This window comes from Telopea speciosissima, chromosome 7 (assembly GCF_018873765.1).
Source record: "Telopea speciosissima isolate NSW1024214 ecotype Mountain lineage chromosome 7, Tspe_v1, whole genome shotgun sequence".
Classification (NCBI taxonomy): Eukaryota; Viridiplantae; Streptophyta; class Magnoliopsida; order Proteales; family Proteaceae; genus Telopea; species Telopea speciosissima.
The window spans coordinates 36,800,333-36,807,627 of NC_057922.1; positions in this window are offsets into that span (position 1 = coordinate 36,800,333).

Genomic DNA, 7,295 nt, shown 5'->3' on the forward strand with positions numbered 1-7,295 from the left:
GGAGATCAACTGTTGTTTGATATCTGCAAAAGGAACAGTTAGAAAAAGGTTGGGGACAGTGGTCCAAGGGAGGAAATGCTTTTTATATGTTAAACCTCGGGCACTCCATTGGAGAGATGGAAATTTAGAGAGGAGGCCGAATCCAATAAGAGCATCACGGCCAAGGAGGGAAGATCCTAAAACATGATGGCGAACTGTCAAGGTGGGGGAAGATCTTGAAGGTAATAGGAGATTTGGAAATAAGGTCTACAACAAAGGTTTTACCATCTACGGCAGTAAAATATTGCTTATGGGATTTCCAACAACTGGGGGGTAACACATGTGGGGCTAGAATGGTCATGGTAGCTCCTGTGTCAATGTATCCTATGATCTTGACTGGTCGGTCCCAAGTTGAAGGGACTATGTACAATGGGGCTAATGGAAGGACTCTGGTGGCTGGAAAGGCCAGAAGGGGTGTGAAAGGAGGGGAGAGTGGGTAGACGGGGTCTAATCCGTCGGACTCAGAGGTAAAATCGGATCCATCATCCGAAAAATATTCTTGTTCCACAGCAAAAAGGAGATCCGGGGAGAATTCATCATCGATGGAGTAGAGAGACTTCACATCTGCATCTCTGTCATCTGAAGCATTATATTGGGTGAGCATACGCATGAGTTTGGCCTTTTTCTGTTTATCTGGGCAGTTCTTCGCAAAGTGGCCTGATTTGCCATAAGAGAAACATCTGTCTGTGGTCTTGCCACAAAACTTTTTTCTCTTAAAATATTTAAATCGTCTGTCTTTTTGTGGCCTGGTGGATGGTCGAGAGTGCTTTTGATGGTAGGAAGGAGATCTGTTGATCTTATGCCTAGAATGATGGGATTTCTTCTTTGTAGGACAAGTGCAGTGCTGGTCTTTGCATTTGATTTTCAGCAAGGAGGTATCACAGGTATCCCTTAATTTTTCAGTGGTCTTCTCCCATGTTTTGAAAAATTGTTGTTGGTCACACAGTCTCTAGAGGGCTGTTTGGATTTCTTGGTAGAGGCGACCAAGAGAAATCTGGTGCAATTGAAATCCCTGATTGTGGAGATTCTTGAATGCATCTTTTCCCAAAGGTTCTGGGAAAGAGTTGAGGAATACTTGCTTCATATTGACATCATCCATTCCGCTAAGAATATAAAAGCGATCCATCATCCGAGTGAAATGTCTTTCAAGGTTTGATTTTTGGAACGAACAACATTTCATCTGAAAGTATTCTTCTCTAGCCTTGACTCTGTTGCTTTCAAGAGGGCCTATGAATTCGTTATATAGTTGAAGAACAAAGTCATCAACACTAAGCTGGACCCATTGTAATTGACGGTATGGACCTAAGGACATGTACCATTCTCGGAGGGTACTGTGAGTGCGGGCTAAGAACTTTGTAATGGCCGCCCGTGGGGTCATGTCTGCTTGAAGAAGTTCAGCAGTAAGCCAAGCATGAAATTCTAAAATCTTTTGGGGCCACCTGTGTAGCGGGGTGCCATCAAAAGTGAACAATTGCTTTGGATCCTGGTTTTGGTAGGGATGGGAACCTGGGACGGGTATCTGCGGGGCTGGAGGATGGTTTTCATCTTCTTCAGAGAGAACTTCAGTAGGTTGAGTAGGATCCTCTTTGTCCTGTTGATCACCATGCTGTGAGACAAAAATGGGGGGCAAATCATATTTGAAATCAAAAGACTCAGATACGACTGGACTGGGTTCATCTGGTGCCTGGATGGAAAGAATAGGGATCTTTGGTGGAAAAGAGGTGGTGTAGAGCTGCTTTAGGAAGGTGTACAAAGAATTCTGGTGTTGAGCAGGGAGTAATGGGGAACAAGCAGGTGGGATGGATGGTGATTTGGTTGCGGGAACATAAGGTACAAAAGCCAGAGGAGATGGTCTAGGGTGAATTGGTTGAAAAGTGGGTTGGGAATAAGATTGATATGGTTGGTATGACACTGGTGGTCCTTGGGGTAAGGAAGAAGGTTAAGGTTAAGATCCTGATCTTGAGGAGGATGATGATCTTGATGTCTTTCGCTGGCCTAGTCGTCTCTGTTCCTGTTGAAGTTCCTTCTGTCGGGAAACTTTGGTGCCTCAGAGAAGCAGCATACTCAATGACAGGAGGAAAATTTGGATAATAATCTTGAGATGGTTGTAAGGGGGCCTGCGCCCAACTGAGCTGGTCTTCAAGTCTCTTCTTTTCTCTTTCTCTTGCAGAGATGAGACTGGATGCATAAGCTATATCCTTTACTGTTGTGGCTATATGCATCAGTTCATGGTGTAACGCTTCAATCTTGCCTTTCAAATAAGCAACATCCAATTCTTATTTCTGGAGAGCCAGAGAAGAGTGATCTTGGGATGCTGCAATCTTCTTGAGGTATTGGTTCTGGACTATTGCATTTTCTACTTGCCAGTTAAGCTGAGCTTCAACCGGGGAATTGCTAAGCTTATGGCCATGTTGATCCACTGTGTTAGGTGAAGTTATCTTCCACCTATGTTTGAGTTGGTTTTGGTTCCCGTAATCAGCAATAGGAGGGAAATTTGTGCTGATGGAGGCCGAACCTGAGCCTCCTCCACTTCCTAGCATATAATAAGGAATTGTTGGAGCCGTTGGGGCTGGTGGAGCTAGAAGATCCGAGGGTGAGCAGCGCAAGGCCAGGGCTGGAGATGCCGGAGGAACCTTTGGAGAACAACATCCTAATGAGCACGGTTTACTAGAACCATACTCAATAATTAACTGATATCGGCCAGGGTCATCGCCAAGAGGGCCAACATTCGGGCATCCATTTTGGTAACGAAGCCACAATGGATCTACAGTTTTCTTTTTGGCCTTAGGGCGGCGACGACGGGGAGTGTCATCTTTATTATCTGGATGGCAGCAGTCTGGGCAGTCACAGATATCGAACCATTTGTGTTCGGTCGAACTTTGAAATCTATAAACAGGATTGCCTTGTGCATCAAAAGCGTCGATGGGAACACAAGCAAGACAATCCGGGAGTTCTGTAGAGAACAAGGGGAGCAACAGACCCATGTCAGTCGATTTGGGGAAGCTGACTTGTGTGCGACCACCTTCAAGTCGTTTGTAAGTGGGATCCGTGGATTGGAGGAGAGGAACAGTGTCCTCTTCATGAGTAGACTCATATGCTGTGATCCATGAGTCAGGAATCAGACGAACAAGATCTGATCGACTCATCTGCCGGGGAACGTGGGTCACAGTCGGTGTCCGCTCAGAATCAATTTGTAGGAGCAAGGCAGAATCATTGCTGGAGTGACCAGTATGTAGATCAAATGCATGATTCTGCAAGCGATAGCAGATCTGGTAGTGCAAGGTTGCAACCATGGAAGAGGCAACCTGTGGAGCGCCATTGATATGGATAAAAAACTGCAAGGCTGTGGGGCGATTGGGATCTTTCAGGGAGATGTTGTAGTTTGGGTACAGTGTGTAGAAGACCGTACCATTATTCAGAGTGGTTTGGACATTTGTGATTGTAGCATGTTGGTACAGCTTGAATCTGGTATCTAGAAGATCCAGTTTCATGATCATCGGCAGGCCTTTGTGTCCATGTACGGTGAGAGTCATCTTGACAGCACCTAGATGGAGATGAGTGTAACCCAAATTCAACCATTGGTGGATAAGATCCAGAGGGAACTCAATCAGAAAATACTGTTCTTTGCCTGAAGCATCGACCTGATTTTGGGAGAAAGGAGAAGCCTGGACATATTCTTTTAAGCCAGGGGATTTCTTAGGGGAAAGAAGAGTCCGTACCTTCTTGGTGAAGGACAAGGGATCTTTAGGGAAAACATCATATGGGTTGAGAATAGGGAAATTGGTCAGGTGAATCTGCTGGTCAGCAGGAGTATAGCTGAGTTCATACAGGTAATCAACCTTGGATGCATGGGATTGGGGAAAAGTAACAGAGGAAGAGTTGGAAGCAGTCATTCGTGAAGACGAAGTACGTGGTGGGTCAAGAGCCATAGATTGTATGAAGGGTTTCACTTGCTTAAAAAGGATGCACACTCTGTCTGAATGGTGAAATAATGAGTTATAAAAACATCTACTTTTGTAGACGCCGATTTTTGTCACCCCCTAATTGGCGATGATGACAACAAGACATGGACGATGGACTACGCACCCCCCCTCTTTTCAGACCCAAAGATACCTTGCCCATAAGACCAAGAACCATGCTGAGCACAAAATGGCCCATTTTAGGCCCAAAAACAAGGAAAAATGGCACTGCGCGCCCACGGCGCCGTGGGTACCTTCCCACGACACTGTGGGGAGGTGTACCGGATTTCCACGGTGCCATAAGGGGGTGTGACATCAGCTTGCTGACGTCACCCACGGCGCCGTGGAAAAGTCCCCCACGGCGCCGTGGACATCTCTACGGCGCTGTGGAGGACTTTTTCGGCCAGGAGAGAGAAAAGGTCCCTCCCTATAAATAGGAGGGTCCCCTCCCACATTTCCCAAGAAATTTTGGGTAGAGAGACCCTCCCCAAGTGATTCCTAGCATCTTTTCTCCCTTTTCACCCTCATTTCTCCTCCTTCTCTCATGAGTGTGAGTATGTGAGGTTTCCCTGGGGTGGACAAATCCTTCGATTGTCCCTCTGAGTATAGAGCGCTTTGGCTCCTTAGCTTTGGTATCCCGTCTGTGCACGGATAACCATCGAAACTCCCTTGTTACAGACGTTATTCTGTCTGTTTACTCTTTTCCAAATCACTCAAAAGAGCCGTTACTCTGCCGAGAAAGAAGCAGCGTCGGTCCATTCGTCCATCTCCCTTGAGCCAGGGGCATATAACCATACAGGTATAATTATTGCATTTTGTCGATCCAATGTAGTCCTTTCATATTTTACCGCTTTAATCTGCACTTTCCACATATAATGTAGTTTATTGTACTTTAGTTTAATTCATAGCACCTGAATGTAGTTCATAATATCCCCCATCCCCGTAATAAGAGAGAAACAACATTCGTCCTTACGTAGCATCTAACACAGAAAGACCGGCTTCGGTCGAGCGAGGTGGGTGCCTAACACCTTCCCACACTCGTAACCTGACCCCTTACCCGAACCTTTGGTTGGACTATATGGAGTCACGTAGCCCGATTCCGCTCACCACGGGTAGGGCTACACTTAATGGGTCCTAGGCCCTAAACCTAGGTGGCGACTTCTCATTAGGTTAACATATTTTAATGCATGATCCCAATCCCCTATTTATCATATATTGACAATGTTATCCACATCCATACACACACACATGTATCTCCCAAAACCCTATGTCACCAATACACTAGCAAGAAGGGCTGAGGAAACCTTCGTCTCGGAGGACCGCGGTACTTACAGTGGCGATTTCACTGGGGAAATGGTGGGCAAATGTCCACCCGAGGTCAAACTCTCTAAATAGGTGCTATCAATAAATGACAGAATGTTCTCTCTAAACTTTTATAAAAAGGAAAAAAAATATGATTAAAAAAAACAAATAAAAAAAATATGCAAAACAAAATACAAAAAAATAAATAAATGAATAAATAAATACCATAATATATTTGTCTGGCTAACCTTTGTGTGTACTAACCGCATCATGCATAGTGCTCGAAGTGAAATCAAACGGCGAGGGTACTCCCTGTCGTGCCTTTACCCCCGGGGAGGTGAGGCACGTCATACTAAGTACTCTGAGATCGGATGATAGCCGCTTCCTGTACCACTCTCTTGCACACATACCTTGCATGGGAACTCCTCTTACCCTCGTAGTTAGTCGTTGGACCCCATGAGTAGTCATGGGTAATTCGCGTGGCTTCTGACCCTTGATATTTCTTGTACGAGTTTAAAATCACTGCGAGGGTACTCACTAATGTCTTTGTGGAGTGCTCTGCCACTCAAAAAAGGCACTAGCTCGATTACTCTGAGTTTGTGTGACCTATTCTCCAGGTATATCAAAAGAACCACGTGCCTACAATTCGCGACCACGAGCGATAGGTATATCGGTTCTGTCAAGGGTGGCCTTGTTCTGTCCTATGAAAGCCTACCCATTACATGCATCATGTAGGAAAATAGACCACATATGATTAGGGTACGACACAAACTAACCTTTGTTAGCTGTAAGAAAGACCGAGTTTAGGGTCATTTGACGATTAACCTGGTTTTGATATGAGATACCACCAAAGATAAGGAATTCCATAGTCCCACGATGGTCCCTCAAAGAAAAATGGAAATCCACTTCCATATAATGGAACCTTACATGTCCCTCGAGAAAAAAAAAAAGAAGGCATCTCATCTTGACTCCAGACATAATCATCAATGACCCGGTAACTAGGATCTTTCTTTTGTTTGTTTTTTGTTGTTTTAGAAAATGCTTGGGCAATGACGGCATTCGAAGTCTGGTCTCAGAAGGAGTCTGCTGAAACTCTGATGACCACTCCGATTTCTTGAGTCGAATAAAATAATAAAATGAAACAAATGTTATAAAATACAAAAAATCACAAACGAAAAAAAAAGATAAATAAAATAAAATTCTTCTTTAGCCTTCTTAGGGTCTAAACTAGGTATTCTTCTCTCTTTCGTAGAAGCACGATTCCGTCCTTATCCATCTGGGTCCGACGCGATGGAAGGTTGACTCGAGCCAACCCACCATTCTCTTTAAGATCCCTGATTCCTTCTCATTCTTCTTGTTCATCTTCTGAGATATCACTTGTGAGTAACATGAATCCTCCAGAGGATCATTTGTCTGAAAGTCACGTCGAAGATCGAGTGGATAGGCTGCAAGTAGACATAACCGAAATGCGGCAACTCATGGCACAACTAGTTCAGTCGGTCAATGAACTATCTAGGGGCGGATCCATAGCTGGACCAGCAGAGCAAGAAGTCCGAAAAACTAACCCCGCAACCCTCAAGACTCCAATCATCATACCAGTAGAAGAAGGGGAAGATAGCTACCCTATGGACCCTCCTGAGACTGAAAGGGAGAAGAAAATGAGAGAAAAAGTGGCCGAGTTGGAAGTGGTTGTCAAGGGCAAAGTCAAAGAAAAAGATGAAGAAGACCTGGTGTTCTTTCTCGAGGGGAAAATCCCTGAAGATTTCAAATGGAAATTGGATAAGTTCGACGGATCGGGAGATCCTAGGGCTCATCTCAAGATTTTTGCCACCATTGCCAGATCATGGGGACTTTAGAAAACCAAATGGGACAGGCGTTCTTATATTCTTTGGCGGATCGCTTTGAGATGGTTAACTGACTTGATCACACCCAAACCCAGTCATGGGCCTCGTGGTTAAAGCCTTCACTAAGCAATATTCATACAACACTGAGATG